Genomic DNA, 23398 nt, shown 5'->3' with positions numbered 1-23398 from the left:
GTAAACTTTTTAAGCCAAAGGAATTGTGGGTGCTTTCTGAGGTTGTTTGCAAACATTTCATTACCAAGTAAGTAATATTATGCTACCTAGTTGGGTAATAAAATGTCTACTATACAAGCAAACAAAAAACCTCAGAAAGCACCACAACTCCATAGCTCAACCTTGATCCACAGATATTGTCTTTTATTACCCTACCATGTTTACTTATCCTTTGGAGAAGCACACAACTGCTTAAAATCCAAGGGGCAAATCCTGAAGCAGCTCAGCTTTGAGCTCCTTAAAAGCAACAAGTAGTCTAATAATAAATTGTCATCTTATACAGCTACTTGAGAGACAATTTCAGGGAATACACTGGTCAGGTTCACATATTATGTCAAGATGAAATCAAACCACATTATGACTTACCAGAATGTATAAGTCCAACTGGTAAATGCAGGTATGAGATTATGTTGCTTTAGAAACATCATCATCAATGTGAAAATCTCCACCTGTCTTTTGTACTTGCAATATTTAATCACATGTGCTGATCCAGTAACATGCATACAAACATGAGTTGTCTAAATGACACATTTATAATGTTATCTCATTCTTGTTCATATCAATCCCCAGCCTTCGGTCAAATTGCTGTCCTCTTCTATACTTATTAAAATTCCCACTGTGAAACTCCTGGTTGGAATTATGTAATACAATAGATCCCAAGGAAACCACTTAAAATATTTGTGTATTGCACACATGGCTCGTGTATTTGAGGGCTGATTAAGACATAAGTGCTAGGATGCATAATATATTAAGTTAAGCTAACATGAGACTTGGTATCCTTTGGAGAAACACACATCTGCTTAGATCTTAAATCTTAGGCTCAGATCTTGGATCTTTGAACTTAGGCTCAACATGCTGTAGGAACCAATCACTGTCTTCTATGTGTATGTGTGTGAATCATGTTATCACATTATTAAGCCATAAATTGGTTTGTTTAGTCATAGCATATTGCATGCTTATACCTAAATCAGATCTCCTTCTTGAAAACCAATTAAGGCACTGCCCATCATGATATGTACTACTGTTGCTTCCCATCTTCGAAAAAGGAAGGAAAAAAAAAACCAGACCCAGGAAACTATAGACCAATCAGCCTAACATCAATACCCAGGAAGATACTGGAAAAGATAATAAAAAAAAACAGATCTGCCAACATGTAGAAACAAGTAAAGTAATAACTAGCAGCCAGCACGGGTTTGTTAAGAACAGATCATGCCAAGCCAATCTTCTTTCATTCTTCAACACAGTGACTAAATTAGTAAACCAGCAAAATACTGGGGATATAATATATTTAGATTTCAGCAAAGCCTTCAACAAAGTAGACCACAACCTACTTCTTAGTAAGTTAGAAAAAAGTGGAATAGATAGCACCACCACTAGATGGACTCGCAACTGGCTGACAAACCGTACTCAACGTGTAGTCCTTAATGGGTCTAAGTCTACATGGAGGGAAGTAAGCAGTGGGGTGCCACAAGGTTCCGACTTAGGCCCAGTACTCTTCAATATCTTCATTAACGACTTGGATGAGGGAATAGAAGGGGAACTTACAGATGATACTAAGCTGGCAGGAATAGCTAACACCCAAGAAGATAGGCTCAAAATCCAGATGGATCTTGACAGACTAGAACACTGGGCCGTATCTAACAAAATGAAATTCAATGTAGAGAAAAGTAAAGTCCTACACTTAAGCAAGAAAAACCAAAAGTACACATATAGACTGTGAAACGAGGCTCAATAGCAGTAACTGTGAGAGGGATCTTGGAGTCTTAGTGGAGAACCAGCTAAATATGAGCCAGCATGTGCAGCAGCAGCTAAAAAAGCTAATGCAATCGTAAGTTGTATTAACAGAGGGCTATAATCAAGATCAATGGAGGTACTAATACCAGTCTATAAAGCCTTAGTAAGATCACACCTAGAGTACTGCATCCAGTTTTGGTCACCACATTATAAAAAAGATGTTGAGACTCTAGAAAAAGTACAGAGAAGAGCAACCAGGATGATTAGGGGACTGGAGACTAAAACATGAAGAATGGTTACAGGAACTGGGCATGGCTAGTCTAGTAAAGAGAAAGACCAGGGGAGACATGATAGCAGTGTTCCAATATTTGAGGGACTGCCACGGGGGTGGGGGGTGGTGTCAAGCTATTTTCTAAAGTGCCTGTAGGCCAGACAAAGAATAATGGATGGAAACTGAACAAGGAGAGATTTAACCTAGAAATAAGGAGAAACTTTCTGACAGTGAGAACAATCAACCAATGGAACAGCTTGCCTTTGGAAGTTGTGGGAGTGCCATCACTTGAGACTCTCAAGAACAGATTGGACTGCCATTTGTCAGAAATGGTGTAGGGTCTCCTGCTTGGGTGGGGGGTTGGATTAGATCAGGGGTCCCCAACCACCGGTCCACGGACCGGCACCGGTCCGCGGAACAAGTCCTACCGGGCCGCTGGCTTGCTGGCGCCGCCATCTTTTGATGAAAAGTGCTTCCGTGAGCTTTTCCGGTAGAAAGCTCACCGGAAGCACTTTTCATCAAAAAGAGCTGCTCCGGTGAGCTTTTCCGGTAGAAAGCCATTTCTACCTGGAAAAGCTCACCGAGCGCGCCCTTTTGATGAAAAGTGCTCCGGTGAGGTCACGGAAGCACTTTTTCATCAAAAATGGCGGCGCCCAGCTGATGCGGCGGGCGCACCCAGCTGATGCCGGTACCGGGCTGCAGCATAAAAAGGTTGGGGATCACTGGATTAGATGACCTACAAGGTCCCTTTCAACTCTGATTATCTATTATCTGCTATCTGCTAACCTCTTGTTCCTTGTTAATGTAAAGTTTATATAAAGCAGAGACAGGCAAACCTGTCAATAATACGATTGGTTCAATTTCTTATTTTTTCACCAGTAAGTTTTTTTTCAATTCCTTTCCACAACAGTTTGTGATTTTAAAAAATCTAGACAATAGTGAACGTATGCTTGTGCATTTTTTTAAATAAGTCCACTGATAAATTCAGAAGAGAGCAGATTGCTGTAAAATGCACAGCAATTCATTTGTCTCCCGTTGATTTTCTGAAATACACCTCTCCATATTGATAGAATCATAGCACGGAACGGTTAGAAGGAATTTTGGAGATCATCAAGTAGTCTAATTCCCTTCCTAGTACTATAATTCACTATTGCAAAAAATTGCCTCCTTTTTTAATATTACAGCCCCTCAGATGCAATAAAGATATCATCATGTCTCTCCTCGTGCCCAACTTTTTTTTCTCCAAACTAAATATACCCACAGGGCCTCCAACTATGTTTCATCATTTTTTCCTTCAAATTCCTGTGGCTGCTGTCTTCTGGATGTATTCCAAATTATCAATGCGTGCCTAAAATATGATGTCCAGAACTACAATATTCTATAGCAATCTGACTAATGCAAAATAGAAAGGAACAAGACTGTCTCTTGATTTTGACACCATATTTCTGTTGATGTAGCTTAAAATTACATTGCCCTCATTTGCAGCTGAATCGTACATCTGACTTATGTTCAGTTTGTGTTCCATTATGATACCCACAACATTTTGTATGTACTGCTGTTCAGAATGGACCCTCATCTTATACCCACTTCTTTGATTTTTCCCTACCTAAATGTAGGACTTTGCATTTGCCACTGCTGATTTTTTCCATTGTTATCTCCTCTAAGGTTTTGGCTATTCCCTTCTACATCATCTGCAAATTTGATAATCGTATTTTATAACCTCTCATTCAAGTTATAAATATGTAATAAATGGAATGGAATCCTGCAGACAGATAGTCTTTGACTTATGACCACAATTGAGCCCCAAATTTCATTGTTAAATCAGACATACATTAAGGGAGTTTGGCCCCATTTAATGACCTTCCTTATTAACTGTTAGTGAATCACCACAGTTGTTGAATTAGCAACGAGGTTGTGAAGTGAATCTGGCTTCCCCATTGACTTTGTCAGAAGATCACAAAAGGTGATCACACGGCCATGGGATACAGCAACCATCATAAATATGAACCAGTTGCCAATCATCTGAATCTTGATCATGTAACCATGGGGATGCAACAATGGTTGTAAGTGTGAAAAATGGTCATAAATTGCTTTTTTCAGTGCCACTGTAACTTTGAACAGTCACTAAATGAACTGTTGTACATCGAGGACTACCTGTATACCAGTCAAAACTTCCATCCAGCTTGATATAGAACCACTGACATACAGTATACTTTTTGGATATGGTTATTTAACTATAGTAGTTCTGTATTTGTGTTATACAGTTGTATCGTTCAGTCTAAATGTTATCATTCTCTCTGCTAGAATCAATATATTTTGTTGAATACCTTACTAAAGTCAAGATAGATTATTTCACTGCATTCTTAGAGTCAACTAAATTACCACTCAATCAAAAAAAGGAGATTGAGTTGTTCTGGAATGATATACTCTTCTTGATAAATCCACGCTTTTTCCTGCCAAGTATTGCATTCCTTTCTAAACTGTCATACACCAGCTTAATAACCTGTTGAGAATTTTACCCAGTATCAGTGCCATTCTGACTCATTTGTAGTTTTCTGTTTTCGCCTTCATGAAGATTAAAAGACGGCTTGACATTTGCAAACTCCTTCAAGACTTGGATAAATTGTTTGGTCCTAGATATCTCAAATGACTCACTGTATCCAAATATTATCTATTTCTCATGTTGGGTTACTAGAGTACTCTACTCCCCACTTTTCTGGGTTGTTCTGCTTAGATCCATTTGAATTTTTGGGAAGAAGATTTAAATAATATACGAGTTAGAGCTCTTTACCATTTTGTTTTCAAGCGAGGTGCATCTACTGATATACACCTTTATTGCGTTTAACTTCTCTTTCAAGCCTATGTTCCTTTTGTTCTCCATTACTTGGCAGTAGGCCTCCTTCATTATTACTCCCTCCCTCCCTTCCTCCCTTCCTCCCACCCTCTCTCCCTAACATCCTTTTAACCTCTTAGCTCATACAAAACTTCCCTCTGTATCTAGAACAGTGTCATGCAGAGGCCAGCTGAGCAGTCAGAGGAGAACCCAGGCCCATCCCCTATCCATCCTAGGGTACACAGGGAGGAGAGGATAAGGGAGATATGTGGTCTACTCGGGAGGAGAGGGCCTTGATCCTCTTCATGGGTTGCATCTATGACAACTGAATAAGAGTATGGACTTGCGTACTGGCGAACGCTGGAAACAAAGTGTGGAAATATCTATAGCTTATATAGTTCCTCTCTGAGTTTGCCATCCTTCCCAATGTGTGTTATCTGTGGACATCCTCCAGCCCTTATCTTGCCTGGTTTGTGTTGCTTTTTTCCTTCTTCATGTAACTGTTTGTGTGGGAGTGTTTTTGTCTTCGTCAAAGATATTCGGAGTTTGGAAGCAAACTTAAGGAATAAAAGGGGCTTCACCTATTTTCTGTGACTGTGTTTGTTCTCCGTAGAACTGCTTCGAGCATCCAGAGAGTGGGAGGTGCTTCAGTCCTTCCTTCTCACAGGCTGAGTTATAATTGAAGAACGCTCCTCCTTCCTCCACGTGGCTCCTCCATGCGTTCCCCAGTTTCACTCAGCCTTTCGAGAAAGCAGGCAGCGATCTCTTGTTCCTTGGCCGTTTTTCAGAGTTTTTTTCTTCTAAGTTTTCAGGTTTGCCTTTATTCCTTTCCTCCTTGTCCCTGCGTTGATAGTGTGCTCTTAAATTTAATTTGGTGAGGCATTTTTGCCTGTAGAAAGGGGTTTAAGGGCTCGGAGCTTTCCTTCGCCCCCCACCCCTCCTCCCTTTCTCTGCATTTCCGAGCGTGCCTTTATCCAGCCGCTTGGCTCCACGCCTTGATTTATTGCGCTATCATCATTCCCCCTAGAACTCATTAGAGGAAGCAACGCTTCCTCTCCCAGCCCTGGCTTTTCGTTGTTCCTGATTGCCTGATAAGCGAATAGGGCTGGTGCGCCTCTGATTGCCTTGCGTCGTGCCGGGCGGCCATTTTGGAACCGCCTCATGGCCGGCGCCAATTTGTTTTATTTTAAAAATATTTTTCCTGGCTGTGTGTAATTTTTGTTTTTGGATTTAAGCTGTGTGGATTGAGGCCCTAAGCGGGACCGTCAGGCAGCGTGGAGCCCGTTTTTATTGGAGGACGCTGTGGTTCCGGCCCTGCTGTCTTTCCTTTAGAGGTTTTTTCTTGTTGGCTTTTTCTGTCTGTATCAATCAGCTTGTTCAGAGGCGCGGGCACGTACTTCCCATTGTGTTGGGAGGCTGCCTAAAGAGGCCTACCTATTCTACTTATTTTGCTTCCCTTATTTTTGGCCTCTGCGTTCATTCGGCTCATTTGGATTTGTATTTAATAATTTTTATTATTATTTTCTCCTTGTGCCTTTTGGCCCTGTCCTTGGGCCCCGCCTTAAAAAAAAAATTATTATTATTAGTTATTTTATAATATATTCCAGCAAGCCTTTGTGTAAATATTTTTGGATAGTTTTCTCCTTGTGTTTTTAGTGGTGTTTTAAAAAACAAATTCAATCAATCAATCAATCAATCAATAAAAATAAATAAATAAATAAATAAATAAATAAATAAATAAATAAATAAATATAAAAAAAATTTATTCAAAGGGGGACGTGATCTGATTTTGGGAAAACCGGTTTGCGTTTGTAAGCCGAACTCCTAGGCGTGCCAACCGCCATATTTGTTGTAAGGTTTTTTCCTTGATACCATGGCAGAGAACAATCCAACTGGCTCTTCCCTGAAGGCCAAGTCGAAGACGCACTATCTTCGTAAGAGGGACAAGGACTCCTCCAGTGCTTCTCAAAAGGACGCCTTAAGGCGTCACAAAGCTCTGGAAAAGGAGTTCAGCAAGCGATCTAAAGAACTGCACACTATAATTCCTACCCCACCTTCTACCTCTGCCCATCCCCTCCCTCCCGAGTCGTTCTTCCCCCTCCAGGTGCAGTACATCCACTCGGAGCCGCCAGCCATCCCGTACTCCAGAGGCGACCTTCACGCCAACCGCTGCAGGTCTTCGCCCTGAGGAGCCGCCGTCAACCATCATCCCTGATAGTATCAGGGAATGGATGCAATTGCTATCCGTCAGGGTATAGCTGATGGAATGCAGCAGCTATCCAGACCTGGTTCTCGAGGAGGACTCCCGATGTTGAATCTTTATCTGGTCGATCTCTCTCCGGGCAGGCGTCCCAGCAGGGTCAGGTACCTTCTCATACGGATGCCCCATCCCCAGGAGGGAGGAGCCTCAGGAGGTCTCTCAGGAACAGGAGGAAATGGGCTTTGAGCCCTTCGGGGAGGAGGAAGGCTCTGAGAGGGGGTCCTCGCAGTATTCTGATTTCCTTCTCGGGGACCCTATGGAGGGGGAAATGTCAGAGGACGAGGCATTTCTCCCGAACAACCGACGGTTGTGGGCCTCTTTAAACCCCAGTTATTTAAGTCCTTATTATTTAAGGCTAAGAATAGCTCAGGCCTGGCCTCTCAATCTCCTTCTGATCCACCGCCATCGACTTCGGAGGATCCAGATGACCTCATGTTCAGGCAACCGATTGTAGAAGCAGAAGTTATTCCGGCCCCCAATCTTCTCAGACTTGGTTGCGAGGCAGTTGGCCTCGGTGGGTCCTACACCCGCCCCCTCTAGTCAGGATAAGAGGATGTTTAATCTGGACCCAGCATTCTCTTCTATGTTAGACACCCGGAAGTAGACGATCCAATTGTGAGGCTGACCTCCTCTTCCAACCCTACGGATGCGTTGGAGGCGCTGAAGCCAGAGGACAAGCGGGCGGAGATGGCTCTTCGGGCGAGCTCACCAGTCCGATGCCTGGGCCATCAGGTCGGCCACGGCCGCCTCCTTTTCACCCGTTCCTCCATCAAGTGGCTCAGGCAGCTCAAGCAGCATATCCCCGACTAATACCAGGGCCCATCAGGATATTGCAAAGATCACAGCAGCGGCAGAGTTCGCGGCTGATGCTACCTTTCATTCGGTTAAGTTCGCTTCCGGGCCATCTCCTCCCATGTTACAGCTAGGAGATTACTTTGGCTTCGGCATTGGCAGGCCGATGTTAAAAATAAATCCAAGTTGGCTTCAGCCCCTTGGCAGAAGGGAAGCTGTTCGGGCCTGCCCTTGAACCCTTGCTTTTGGAAACTCGAAGTAAGAAGAAGTTTCTTCCTTCGCTGAGGCAGGAGTCTAGAGGGTCCCAGCCCTTTCGGAGGGGCTCCTTTCGCCCCCATACCAGTCGTCATTCTCCCTAGGTTCCAGGGTTCCCCGTCGTTTCGGTCATCCTACCACGACCGAAGTGATACAGGAGACAGGAGCCGAAGAGGGGGCAGCTTTAGGAGACCCTTTAGAGGCTCCAGTCACAGGGCCTCCCGCCGGCCCAGATAGGGCCTCAGACCTTCTCCCATAGGCGGTCGCCTCAGGCATTTTGCAGACCTCTGGGAGAGGTCCACTTCGGATGCCTGGGTGAGGAGTTCCGTGCGTTTTGGACTCGTTCTACAATTCCTCTCCCCCTGAACACTTCAGGATTTCACCTGTCTCTAGGGATCCTACAAAGCGGGCTCTTATGGATTCCGCCATTAAACATCTGGCTGACATTAGGGCCATCCAACCTGTCCCATCCTCTCAACGAGGAAGAGGTTTTTATTCCCTCTTGTTCTTGGTGCCTAAACATTCAGGGGTTGGAGACCTATTTTAGATCTCAAGCGACTTAATCGCTTTGTCAGGCGCCAGAAGTTCAAGATGCAGACTCTACAGTCTATTTTACAGGGTATCAGGGAAGGGGACTGGCTCACGTAAGTTGACCTGTCGGAGGCATACCTCCATATTCCCATTCATCCCTCATACTCAAAGTATTTGAGATTCTGTTATAATAACCAACATTTCCAGTATGTGGCCCTCCCTTTCGGCCTTGTTTCAGCCCCGAGGTCTTTCACGAAGGTGCTGGCAGCTCTGGCGGCCCATCTTAGACAGGTTCCCATCCGCATCCATTGTTACCTCGACGATATCCTTATCGTATCCCCTTCCCGACAGCAGGCCGAGAGGGATACTAGTGTTACCCTTTCAGTGAATTGGGAGAAGAGCCAACTTAGCCCTTCCACCCGCATAGCTCACCTAGGGGCTGTAATTGACTCTGTTAAGGGTAAGGTCTTCCTCTCCCAGGAGAGGCTTCATAGTATTCATACTGCTATCCGGACTATCAGGCGAACTGGTAAAGCGTCTTTACTCAGTTTATCCAAGCTTCTGGGGAAACTTGTTTCCTGCATTTCTATTATCCCATGGGCTCGTTTGCATTCCAGATCCTTGCAGTGGTTCCTTCTGCCGTACCAGCGCCGGGAAGGAGCACATCAAGTCGAGTGGTAAGGATACCTCCAAGGGTTCTCTCATCCCTTCTTTGGTGGACTCGACCTTCTACCAACAGAGGTCATCTATTCAAGGAGCCCCAAAGGGTCACTCTTACGACAGACGCAAGCCTTTCCGGATGGGGGCCCATCTGCAGTCTCTGTCAGCCCAGGAGTTTGGTCTCCTTCGAACGACGACACAACATCAACTGGTTGGAGCTTCATGCGGTATACCTAGCCCTGCGAGCTTTCAGCTCCTCAGGTGAGAAGGCACCACATTCTGGTCCTTACGGACAACACCACCACCAAAGCCCATATCAATCGTCAGGGAGGCACCCACTCCATCATCCTCATGAGAGAAGCCGAACAACTATGTCGGTGGGCAGAGACGCATCTTTCCTCCATCAGGGCAGAGCACATTTCCAGGGTCTCCAACGTCCAGGCAGACTGGCTGAGCAGGGCCACGTTGGACCCAGCAGAGTGGCGCCTGCATCCGCGGCTGTTCAGGGAAGCAGCAGACAGGTTTGGGTCTCCTCTGGTAGACCTCTTTGCCTCACCGCTCAACACGCAGACACCAAGGTTCTTCTCTCGGTTCCCTTCCCACGGGGCAGAGAACCACGACGCCCTGCGTTGCCCGTGGCCTCCCGGCCTCCTGTACGCCTTCCCTCCGCTTCCGCTGATCCCCAGGGTAATTCGGAAGTTGCTGTTCGAGAGGGCGGAGATCCTTCTAGTGGCCCCATATTGGCCCAGGAGGCCGTGGTTTGCGGATCTTCACGGTCTATCGGTGGTTCCGCCGTGGAGGATCCCGCTGGACCAGATCTCCCTGTCACAGGGACCTCTGCTTCATCCAGAACCACAGTGGCTGCAGCTAGCCGTCTGGAGGTTGAGCGGGAAACGATGATTGAAGAAGGCTTGTCTACCCAGGTCATAGATACCATTCTGGCTGCCAGGCGGCCTTCCACTACTCGAATTTATGATTCAACTTGGAACAGTTTCTGTAAGTGGTGCCGAAAATCCTCTGTCAATCCACACTCTCCTTCTATAGCACAAATTCTAGCCTTTTTACAGGATGGCCTAAATGAAGGTCTCTCTCCCAACACGTTGAGAAGACAGGTCGCTGCCCTCTCAACGGTGGTGGCTGGCGTGCTCCTTCAGCTCTCTTTCCCACCACCCTTGCATTAAGGCCTTTCTAAAAGGGGCTTCTAATTTGCGCCCGCCGTAGTGCATAGATATCCAACATGGGACCTTAACAAAGTCCTCCTGGCCTTGACTAGGCCTCCTTTGAACCTCTCAGGGAGGTACCACTCCAGTTTCTCACTTTTAAGGTGGTCTTTCTGGTAGCGATCACCTCAGCTAGAAGGATATCTGAAATTGCAGCTCTATCCGTGAGGAAGGACTTATGCATTTTTCATTCTGATCGAGTTGTCTTAAGACCAGACCCCTCCTTTTACCAAAAATCAATTCTGCCTTTCACAGGGCGCAGGAGTTGGTCCTACCTAATTTTTGTCCAAAGCCTCTGCATGATAGGGAGAGGCAATGGCACACCTCGATGTTCGAAGGGCGTTGCATATTTACATATGTCGCACGCAATCCATCAGGAGATCGGAGTCCCTGTTTTTGTCGTTTCAGCCTAAACGCTGGGTCAAAGGTACCACCATCCACGGTAGGCCGGTGGATTAGGGCAACCATTTCCAAGGCCTATTCAGTTCAAGCTCTTCCAATCCCCAGTGGGATAACGGCTCATTCCACCAGGAGCGCAGCTACATCAATAGCTTGGGCTACTCAAGCCTCGCTTCTTGACATTTGCCGGGCGGCCACTTGGGCCTCTCCGTCACCTTTCATACGCCACTATAAGATTGACACTTTCGCTTCGGCTGAAGCGCCCTTTGGCAGGCGAGTCCTACAGCAAGTGGTTGGGGATCCTAAGGAGATTCCGATCCAGACGGAGTCCCGCCCGTAGGACAAACATGCTTTGGTATGTCCCACTCTCTGGATGCTCGAAGCAGTTCTACGGAGAATGGGCGTTGGTTCTTACCTGATACGCCTCTTCTCGTGGAACTGCAGAGCATCCAGCCCCACCCTTCTTGGTCCGTCTGGTAGGGAATTCTGTTTTTCGGCCAATGATCGTTATTGTATATAATTGAGTTGTTTACTAGTTCAGTTAGAGCAGGGGTGGGCAAACTTTTTGGCTCGGGGGCCGCATTCACTTTTAAAATTTGACAGACGGGCCGGGTCAGCACAAGATTTTGGGAATCGCCCCCTTCCCCCTTCTTCTTCTCCTCCTTCCTCTCCCTCGGAGGCCCCTGAGTCAGGAGTTGCTACTGCCGGCACGGCTCCACGCGCTCCAGTCCCACGTTGCCTCGGGAAGGGAAAGGCAAAAGGAAGAGCCGCGGCGGTGCTTTGCAACGGCAGCAGCGGCACCGGAGGTTCAGGCTCAGCGGCTCCTGGTTTTGCCTTTCCCTTCCCAAGGCAACGTGGGACTGGAGCCGCGCTGAGCTGCGCCGTGGTAGCAACTCCTGACAGCCCCAGCTGGACACCTGAGCAGAGCCCGGGCAGAACTGCCTGTTGCTGCTGCGGGCGCTGCTGCGGGCGTCTGGCTGCCCAAGTAAAGAACCGCACCAGCTCAGGGCAACTGTGAGGAGCAAGAGGGGAGAGGCAGAGAAGGAGGCAGAGAAGGAGGAGAGCACCTGGCCAGTTGGGGAGGCTTCTTGTGCTGCCAATTGGGGAGGCTTCTTCTCCGGCTCCACTCTGCTTCTCCAACATCCGGCGCTGCCCTGTTCTGTGCGCCGGCTGCTCGGACTTGCTGGGCCTGACACAGAACAGGGCGGCGCCGGATGTTGGAGAAGCAGAGCGGAGCCGGAGATCATTGCCGCCTCTTTCGCAGCACAAGAAGAACAGGGTGGTGCCGGACCATTGAGAAGCGGAGCAAAGCCGGAGATTAGTAGCTGCCTCTTTCGGCGCAGAAAGCTTCCCCCAACCAGCCGGCTGGTCTCCTCCTTCTCTGCCTGTTTGTTCTGTATGGCCGAGGAGGAGGAGACCAGCTGAGAAGCACGCTGCCAGGCGGGGCCACGCAGCGCAGGGCAACACGCCACCGCCCAGCCCTGGCGAGGGAAAGCAGTGGGCGTTCCCGGGCGGTGGCCTTGGCCCGCTACCAGGAAGCGGCTGCCCAGCTCCGTGTTGTGTGTGCAATTTTTGGCGCGTGGCGCGGGTCTCTTTGGCCGGCCCCAATTTTTTTTCAGAGAGGAATTTTTTTTTCAGAGGCGGGCCGTATTAAAATGACCAACGGGCCGGATGTGTCCGCGGGCCGTAGTTTGCCCACCCCTGAGTTAGAGGATTGTGGTTGTCCTCTCTTGCGAAACTGGGAGAACGCATGGAGGAGCCACGTGGAGGAAGGAGGAGCGTTCTTCAATTATAACTCAGCCTGTGAGAAGGAAGGACTGAAGCACCTCCCACTCTCTGGATGCTCTACGCAGTTCCACGAGAAGAGGCGTATCAGGTAAGAACCAACGCCCATTTTGTATCCCACCCTGGGTCATCACAACCAGTTTCCCAAGGAGCTGCATCTAGTGGGCAATTATGTTCCAAAGTCTAGATTTAGGGACAACCATCCCAGGCATTGTTGAAGGTGAATTTTATAAAATGTCTAATTCAGCTATCCAATTCATATATTTTTTTTCATTTATTCATAAAAATTATTAAAAATATTTATTACTGAAATACGTAACTCTGGAAGATTAACTGTACAGTAATTAAAATAGCATAAAAAAGAAAAAACAACAACAGGGTAGATATAAACCGTGGCCAAGGGGGAGGGGAACACAACCCAATGCAGTCATGGGTTCAGACATAAACCTTGATCCCCAGGCATGGGGACAGAAACTTGTCTTTAAGGTCTTGTGTAAAGCTGACAGAGTCAGAGCCTGTCAGCCTTTCCACAAGATCTTAAAGACAAGTTTCATCCCTTCCAGATAGTCCAGGCAAAAAACTAAAACATGAGTACAAATATTATTTTTAACGTAAGACATAGTGATAAGACACAGTGATAAGATCTCACCCCGTGTCTCAACCCCATGCCGTTGGTTGACCTCACCTAGCAGTTTCATGTTGATGTTAAACAGCAGCAAAAAAAGATGTGGGGGGGGACTTCGCAAAGCAAATGCTATGGGCAGGACTGTCCCCCTCCCCCATCAACACCCATAGGAACTGACCCTAACCCTAACCCTGGAGGAAGGAAGTAAACCAGCGCAACACATCATCCATATTCACAACTCACACTGTTGATCCAAAAGGATATCACAATCAAAGGTCGCTCCTAAAATATTCTAGAATGGAAAGTGATGATGTGACAGTACTAAGTCAAACATACAATTTATGACATTTAAAACAAATGCAATAAAAAATAAAATAAACAAATGGAGTAACAGAGACAGTATACCCAAAACTCTGCTTTTCCAAAGGGCATTTTGGGCTAGTACTTTATGTTCTTTAAACAAGTAGCTTCCCATTCAAATGTACTGTTGTTTCAAATTATTTCTATAGCAGCAAACTGGAGTGAACGAATTTGATGGGAAACAGTTTGCACAATCCCTAAATGGTGTCCATGGAATCCCAAAATTAAATAAAACCCTTTTAAAACTGGCAGGTAACAGTGCCATCTGCCTGAAAACAGTGCCATCTCTTGGCCTAGAATACAAAGTACAATACAATACAAAGTTCTCTTAGAAATGAAGATCTTGCACTCAAATTTTTATTCATTTTGTTAATTTATATAGCTGACCACTCAGCAAACTATGCATGCCATAAAATAAGAACAGTGTGCAGTCCATAAAACCACATAAGAGAAAGGCATAAAAAGATAAACCAAAATGGAAATATACGAACACATAAAGTACTGGGAAAAATAAATACAACAAATGAGTCATACCACTTCCAGACCTAATGCCTAAGAGAAGAATTAGGCCTTTAAAACCTTCCAAAAGGCAGGCATGTGGGGCTAGCCAGGTTTTTGGTAAGATGATGTTCCAAAGGATGGGAACAGCAACAAAGAAGACATGTCTCCTGAGTGCTACTAGATAGTTTTAACTAAGTGGTGTGACCTGGAGCACCCCAACGTTGTCAGTTCTTATTGAACAGACAGAAATAATTAGAGACAAATAGTCCATAGGTGGCCTTGCCCTGTGCCTTGAATGGTTTTATAGATAAGAATTAACATTTTGAATTCCACCTGGAAATAAAATAGTAACCAATATAGGTTGCAGAGCAGAGGTATTACCTTGGCATCCTGAGGTATGACCATAATTAAAGACTTCACTGAATTCTGGACCAGATGAATAATCACCAAGAGCAATTCCATGTAGAGCACATTGCATTAATTCAATCATGAAATGACAAAAGTGAACAAGTGACCATGAGCATTGCCTGCTGATAGATGAACACTGTTTCCCTGAAAATAAGACTCAACTGGAAAATAAACCCTAGCATAATTTTGCAGGATGCTCATAAGTTAAGCCCCAGTTAAGATCATGAACCAGACAGACACATTTAGTACCATATTTCCCCCAAAATAGGCCTAACCTGAAAATAAACCCTAATGTGTTTTTGGAGCAAAAATTAATATAAGACCTGGTCTTATTTTCAGGGGAACATGGGTAGTACAGTTGGTGCAGAAGGTCCTCCAAGCCATGGTTGCCACCTGCTTCTTGACCAAGCGATGTAAATCTAGGAGGACCCTTAAATTGTTTGGTGCATTTCTACCCATCCAAAATCAAAGAAGGGAAAATTCTGGACCGAGGAAACATCACAATTCACAACCAGTCTGTTTTAAGAGACCTGAGTCAAATGAAGCATTATTCCATCTAACTCTATTACTTAAATCATCTCTGAAGGTCCCAAGATAGTTTTCATTATAGTAGCTTAAAACCTTTTAAGCAGAGCCCTACACTTATTTGTTCAAAAGCAAGCCTTAAGCCCTCCTTAAACCTTATCTGAAGATGACAGGATCTAAGGCTGGGTGGGATCTTAATTCACATAAACTATATTCTGCTACCCTGTATCATCTTCCTTACCAATAAATTTATATTCTCAGTGTTGTTGGTAACCAGGAGTTAGTCAATTGAAGTTAGTCAATGCCAAGTATGAATTCCAACTCTCTATCAACTTGTTTTATATATTATATATTTATATTTCTAAATTTTAAATCTAGTTTTCTTAAGTTTCTGTTCAAACAGCAGCCTCATAATCTGGAATGATGGAGGACTCACTTATCTGTTTTATTATACTCTTAAAATAAATTCCAGCTGGATTATTTAAAACCCAGACAGCTGAAAATGTTTACTATCAAAGAGCCAAAATATAAAATCAATGTCTACTTGGTATGCTCATGAGATATATTTTATGAGTTGTGTGATCATATAAATCAGTTAAATATTTACAAAATAAATGATAGAAAGAATATAATGAAAAACAGGCTGTTAAGCCTAATGTTTTTGAATATAAAACATGTTTAAGGTTAATTTTTGGCAAATAAATTATTTACCTTTTGTGAAGCTGGAAAGGTCAAATAAAGAAAACATAATGCTATTTAGAGAAAGCACTGATAGTGCCCATATTAAACGTGAACAAGAAATATTCTGCGGGTACTAGAAAACAAATGATTGAAAATCTGGAAACCAATCACTATGAAGAACAATTAAAAACCTAGGTATGTTTACCCTATAGAAAATATGATTGAGCCATATGATCTCTAAAATGTTGTCACATAGGAGTGGATATCTTCAACCCTAGGGACCACTCTGCTCATCCTATAAAATTATCAAGAGGGCTATACCTACATCTCCACATGAAGGATGCATGGAGTAGAAGTCAGGCCTTTCAGTGGATAGGCCAAACTTTATACATCAGTCTTGTCCTAGAGATATATTTAGCCATTGTTGTCTTCTTTTAAGACTTCTTAAAATAGGAGGGAATGGTTGAGGAAGGAATATTATAAGTTGTTTGCCTCAAGTTATTTATAAAATTTGGTCTAATGCACCACACTAGAAAAACATGAATTCTAGTCCCATATTAGCCACGAAAGCCAGCTGGGTGAATTTGAGTCAGTCATTTTCTCTCTCTCAGTCCAACTCACCTCACAAGGCTGTTGTTGTGGGGAAAATAGGGGGAGGAAGATACGTTGGATATGTTTGCTGCCTTGGGTTACTTGCAAAAATAATAAAGGCAGGAAATAAACAAACAAATAAAAATGCAAGATTAACAAATCTAAAAGAAAAGAAAAGCTATTGTTTATTATTGTTGATTTTGATTATGTATAGGTTATATTTTGAGATTGGTGTTTGAGATTCCTATGCCCCACCGAAAATTGAAATTGGGGTGGTACAGAAATTGTGGAAATAAATACTTATTCCGTCTTTTTACTTTCTCTGCAAAAAAATGGTAAAAAGGAAACGGTGAAATGGTTGAGGAAATGGGGGGAGGGGCAAATTAAGCCAAGAGCCTCCCATCTGGAAATACCTCATTATATGACTCACTCAGAAAAGTATAAAACAGGGGTATCAAATTCTGGCCTGTGGGGTGCTTAGATCTGGCCCACGGGGCCGTCCTGGAAACAGTGAAGGCCTACAGCGCCTCTGCCAGCTTGAGAGGGCCATGAATAGTCGTTCCAGGCTCCATTTTCGCTGGCAGAGGGCTGCAGGAGGCCATTACAGCCGAAAATGGGGCCCAGGAGCCCGTTTTTGCTGGCAGAGCGCTTGGGCCACCACAGGTACCTCCGACACGAGTGATGCCCATCCCAGCTCCCAGAGGTTAAACACAACCCTGATGCAGCCCTCAATGAAATCTAGTTTGACACCCCTGGTATAAAAAGTTCCTTGTACTTGCTAAGCCTATATAAGCAAAGCAAGGCAAGCCAGAAACTGAATGGTGAACATCAAGGGCAAGACCATCACATGGTTTTCATCTTGCTTATTAACTGTAGTCACAAAGCAAAGTATGAATTGCTGCTTTCTTTTCTTCTCTTCCCCTCAACTGTTCATCAGCTGTGGATGGGAAAGAACAAAATAACAACAATCCAGTGGGTGCCCTGTCAAGGAAGAAGGGGGGAGAAGATTCAAATAGTTTTTTTTAAAGGAGATAAAGAGAAATCTAATGGGCATACATTCAAAAAATATGATACAAAGGCGCTACTTCTCTGATATGCCCATCACTGATTATCACTGGTATTATTTGCTAACCTTCTTGTTATCATTAGCAACTCATTCCTTCCCACAACAGCATATTTTGGCCAGGATCCTCAGAATCACTTCAGAAATATCCAAATGTTTACTTGTATTGCTAGAATGTTTATTTTTATTGAGAACATGTACATACTCGTACTCTTTTCATGACATTTAAGTGGTTTAAAAATGCAAGAACAATAAACCACTAAAATGTAAAACTATACAGATAGTGTCAAAACACAAAACATGAATAGACTAATAATGTTCTGCCATCTCCTAAATTGTAAAAAGGAACTATTATGTCCAACTGGCAATCTGTTCCATAGCACAGGCCCTCTGTGGAAAAACAGGATGAACTATTTCTTGAGATGCATTTGTAGCAAAATCCAAGAAGGTGCACCATTAAAGCAGACCTTGAGGTAGCTTGAACCTATGCCATGCATAGCTTCCTGCAATTCATGACTTGGGCTCAGAAGGAATGATTTCCCACATTTTTTCTGAAAACTCAAGTTGGCGTACTTAAGATTTCTGCCCTAGTTTTAGGCCTGCCACAGGCCCATGAAGTAGGTCAAGAGAAAGTAACTGGCTCAGTCACTCAACTAACTCAAAATCTATGCTTTCTTCTTTCAGAGCCTGTCTTCTGTTTCAAAAATGAAGAAATTGAGACTTCCCTAGGTAGGAGCTCTTTTTTCAGTATGGAACTAATTTTCATAAACTTCAATCAACAATTATCATGATGGGAGGTCTAACCAAACACATGCAAGAGGCTGGTTTGATTACACAGAAGTTGGCTGCTCTTGGGAGACTCTTGAACTGTCTTCTCCCCAACTTTTCAGCTATGAGCCAACTTTTGGCTCTGCTCTTCAAGATCCTTTGAACAGAATTTTCCAGATCCACATTTGGAAACTTCAGAAGAAAAGAATGTGTGCCATCCCTCAACCCCACAATTGGAAATTGTTTTATAGTCTTTGGATCCCAGCTCATTATTTTCTCTTTGGTTACAGACTGTTGTATCAGCCCATATCAGGATTCAGACACAGGCATTTGAAGAAACTTCTGTACATCCAGACATATGGAAATGATTGGAAACTAGCATATACTGTAACTTTCTATATGCTTCTCCTCTCTTAGGTCAGATTGAAGAAAATAATGTAGCACAATTTCTTTGAGGTAGGCTTTAATGAAATCCTCTTCCCTCTAAGATACCTGCCTAAACACATTAAAAGCTTTCTTTAACATTTTAATTATCTAGAAAACATCTGAAAAAGATGGTTGCATTTTAATTTGGAGCAGGAATGGAGCTACAGCTTTCCCTGTCTCTTTTTATGGCTCCCAAGATCTTCCCACCAGAACAGCATCTAACAGCAATGCAGTCGCCTGCCAATTGTCTATGAAAAATGGCAGATTTGTGCACCAAATGTTTCTGCAGCTATTGAAAAGGGAAAGTAGGTCCAGAGTGTCTTCCCTTCAGAATACCATTCCGACATTAGTTTTTTTTTACATTATAAATGTGTGCTTACAAACCAACAATTATTGTCAATATATTGACTTAAAACATACATATTACCATTCTTTCTGAAATGTAAATTCTGTTCATATTTCTTTTCCACGGTCTATTTTCTAAAATGGTATCAAAATGAGTAAGGCCCTGTTTTTACAAATATGTTCTCATCTGAATTTATACAGGCAATGACAGAATTACTTGACAGAATGTTCTTCTCTTCACTTTCCCAAGAAGTTCCAAAGATTAGCAAACCAGATAAGAGACAAATTAGCAAGATTCTCCCCAAGTTACATACACATTTTTACATGTGGATTATTAACAGTTCACTATATTTATATTCTCACACCAGACACATTCTGAAATGTGGGCGATACAGTACATTTTACAACACAGGACTGAGTTCTTCAGAAGCTTTTCTGCTGATAGCAAAGTATAGACTATTGCTTTCCAAATGAACTCATAGAGCTATGTTTCTCAACCTTGGCAACTTTAAGATGTGTGTACTTCAATTCCCAAAATTCCCTAGCTCACTCTGGGACTTAACGTTCACATGTCTTAAAATTGCCAAGGTTAAGAAACCCTGTGCATAAGCCTCTTCTCCACCCTGGAAACCTTGAGATATGTTAGATATGATAGACCTCTCAATCAAGGATTTTGAAATTGCACTAACAACACATCAGGGAACACAAACTCAAATCTTGGAGTTTATGCAGACTTTGATGAAAGGAAACTTTAAACATCAAATATTTGTCTGCGAAACAGAAATGTGCTTTCCTCTGCTAATTCTTCCATGCCTCTTTACTATCTACCAAAGACTCTGAGAGTGGTTCAGTGCTAGACAAGTCTTACTTCCTTATGATAAACTAGAGATGGTATTTGAAAACTTAACATGGAAAATGTTCAAGAACCACTAAATGTAGTTTGTTCTATTAGACAACCTTGAAATTATAGGTATAAAATTACAATTATTGTATGTGGCTCAATAGCAATCATTCACTCATTGCAATTACAATAAAGTATCTCTAAGTGTAAATATTCAGATGTAAGCTCCATCAAGTTCAATGAGATATACTCCCATTTTAAATGTTCTTGTAGCAGTGGAGTCTAATTAATGTTCTAACTGCTTTGTATTCTGCTTAGCCATGGTATGTTTAAACAACTTTATTAAATGAAATATAACTGCTTAAAGTCTCAGATATAATTTGGAAACCACAATACACTCATGACCTCCAGATGTGTCAGATGCTCAAGTGACTTCCAGAATAAAGTATCAAGTTGGGAAAGGCTTAATGTCTACCAAAGAAGAACAATACCTTGACTCTCACAAGAATCTTCCCAGACCGACAGTTTACATTTAGGCCAGACTAGATAAGGTTTCACAGCAAAGGTGTGAAGGTGGGGGTGTCAGACCTTGGCCTTTTGTGCCCAAGTAAGGATTTCAGATTAACTCCCTGCTTGACTCCTCCCTCTGGTTCAGTCAATCTCTCTCCAACAGGTATGGAGCCTATAAAGGTTATATTATTAGGGAAACTAAATTGTTCTCTTGCAAGTTATGTTTTATGATTTTACTGCTTTTAATTATTATCTTTTTGTTTGTTTGATTTGTTTTTTTGGAGAGAGGATTATCTGTCCTTGAATATTTAACTTTGTATGCCAGCCCGAATCATGCGCATGAGACAAGATGGCTATATAAATGTACTAAATAAATAAATCCAGATTGATTGTAATGTTTTACCTATTTTACCATAAATTTTGATGGTCTTTGGAACCCAGTTAGTCAAACAGCACATCAGATAATATTGTTGGTTTAGGGGCATTCTTCCCATTTATAACCAAATACTCATAGATATGGAGAATGCTTTTTAATATGGTTCTAGTAAAGGTCACCCTACACATACAGCACCAATGGGCATTTGTATCTATAGGACTGGGAAAACATGTTTGTTAATTCCATAAAATGCTTCCACTTTCTAGTTTCACAAACTCTTTCCTCTTATTTAGGCTGAAAGTAAGTTGCTAGATTTTTAATTCAATTCATTAATTCCTCAATGATTGTTTGGGTGGATGTTCTTAACAATCAGATCAAATTCAGAACTTTTAACTGGGGTTGTTTTTGAAATCACACACACACACACACATAAACAGGCAAAAAGTGACAGCCACTGAATGTTTATGAGACAGACTTGATATTTCTCCATTTCACCCATTTGCGATATAAACAGACTAAAAGTTAAATTAGTTAAAATTGTGAATTTGTGCCAAAAGTTTTCTTCCCTTTCATTCATTTTCCCTTAGATTACAGTTTTTAGACTGCTGGTTTGTGGATAGGGACTAACCTCTTTCATTGATCCTATGAAAGTGGTCCAGAGAGCCTTTTTAGATGAAAAGCAGCGTAAATGTACTATAAATAATAAATAAAAGCTCCAACTTATCTGTGCTCTAAATATAAGCCAATCCACAAGAGCAATTGAATTCAATAACCTGCCACATCTCAATCACACCAATGAGTTTTGTGTCAGCACTATAGCCTAGTCAGTACATACCAACCCAGTTTTCTTTGAAGTTGTATCACTTCAGATTGCATCTAGAGTCTTACATGACTGAATGCCCAAACACAGACTGACTTTCTCAATGAGACTTAAGGACTTACCTCTGAAATATTATTCACCAGCTCTATTTATAATTATGTTGATCCAGGTAAGAGATATCAGTTCTGATTAGCCCATAACAACATTTCAGTTCATTCATGAGAATTTTAAGATACTTTAAAAATATATACAGGGCTTAACAACTTATTTATTTTACCAAAACACTTAAGAAACAAAATTCCTTGAAGAATTAGAGCTTTAACATTTTAAAACAAAAGAAGCAACTTGAAAGGGTTCCATTTCCAAGCTTAGAACAGCAGTTATTTTCTAAAAACACAACTCTTGACAAATTTCATAACTCTGCTGATCAGCTAGGAAGGCTTCCGTGCCAGATCAGGGCACCAGTTGCAACACGTGAGCTTGTCATCTTACATTTGGATTAGTGCAACTCACTCTACCTTTGAAGATCATCCACAAGATTCAACTGATCCAAAATGAAATAGCCCAACTAATAACCTGGTAGAACAGGCCATCAGACAGGAAGAGCATGGAAGATTATATCATCATCATCATCATCATCATCATCATCATCATCATCATCATCATCATCTATACAGAAAGATAGTGCCCAAGGAGAAACATGAGTCTCAAAACATAGTGAAAAGATGTTCTTCAAAGGACCAAGTAGTAGTCTAGGTCAGTATTTGGAAAGAGACTGTCTGGAAACCCATGCATATTGCTCTATGTTGTGTTATGGAAGCAAAATCAAGAGATCAGTGGAAAAGATTGTAAGACTGTCAATTAGTATAGGGGAGGCTTTGCATACAGAAAGTCAAATCCAGCCTCTGTCATCTCCAAAAAGAAATTGTGTTTTGAAACCACTGCCAATCCCAACAAATCAATTTCTCCTTTACTGGATGATAATTTCAATCACTCAGCCATCTTTATCAATAATCAAGGCTTTATCAAGGCTTTTTGTGAATACCAGATGATGTAACTTCACATACCTGGAGGGCTTTAGATGGAGAATGTGGCTGTGGAGGGGGGGAAGCATACTGACCTGACCTAGGCAGGTCCTGACCTTTTCTGCTAGAGAAAAAGCAAATTCCAAAAGTATTTAAATATCTTTCCAAGATGTAGATGAGATGAGAGAGAGGCAAGATTTTAAAAAGTAAAGAGGACAGAAAGCCCACTTCTGATGTATGCTGTGGAAAATATAACAAATCTAATTGTTTCAGTGATGCATGGATAAAAGCAGAAACAGAGCAGAACCGGTGGAATCTACCCAGGGAATAAAGAACCCAGAAGTGACTACCCAGAAGATGAAAAAAAGAAAATGGCAGCAGCGGGGAGTGCAAATATAGTCAAATAGTAAAAGTAAAGCACAACCGGCCAAAATTGTGTCTGAGGAAAAAAGTAAATACATCTTGGAATTCAGGAACTGTTTGGAATGTTTGCTGTTTGTACAAGACACCAGGAGCTTTGGCACATCATAAGAAAATATGAAGCAAGAGTGTGTTTGTTTTAACTTTGGCCTGCTTCCTGTCTCAATCTCCTCTTCCAGTCTATCTGTTCTGGTTTTTTTACAAAAGAAATGTTGCAAATCTTACTTAGTTACAGAAGCAATGAAGTATCTTGTGTGCAGACCTCTAGATAATCTAGGAACCTCCCTGGCAGAATAAGCCTTTCTTAGTACAAAAATGCATAAAGGTGTAGTTG

At 42.7% G+C, this 23398-nt stretch overlaps 1 protein-coding gene across 4 annotated transcripts in view; it reads right to left on the bottom strand.

Annotated features, from left to right (window-relative positions):
• The window catches only part of EXTL3 (exostosin like glycosyltransferase 3), a 137598-nt gene that overhangs the window by 111274 nt on the left and 2926 nt on the right, over window positions 1-23398 (bottom strand). The window lies entirely within an intron of this gene.

This window comes from Notechis scutatus, chromosome 1 (assembly GCF_049901735.1).
Source record: "Notechis scutatus isolate UNSWTSFEM ecotype Mainland chromosome 1, rNotScu1.2, whole genome shotgun sequence".
In the NCBI taxonomy this organism is placed as follows: Eukaryota; Metazoa; Chordata; class Lepidosauria; order Squamata; family Elapidae; genus Notechis; species Notechis scutatus.
The sequence above is the reverse complement of the archived record's forward strand: the minus strand, read 5'-3'. Positions and strand labels throughout refer to the sequence as shown.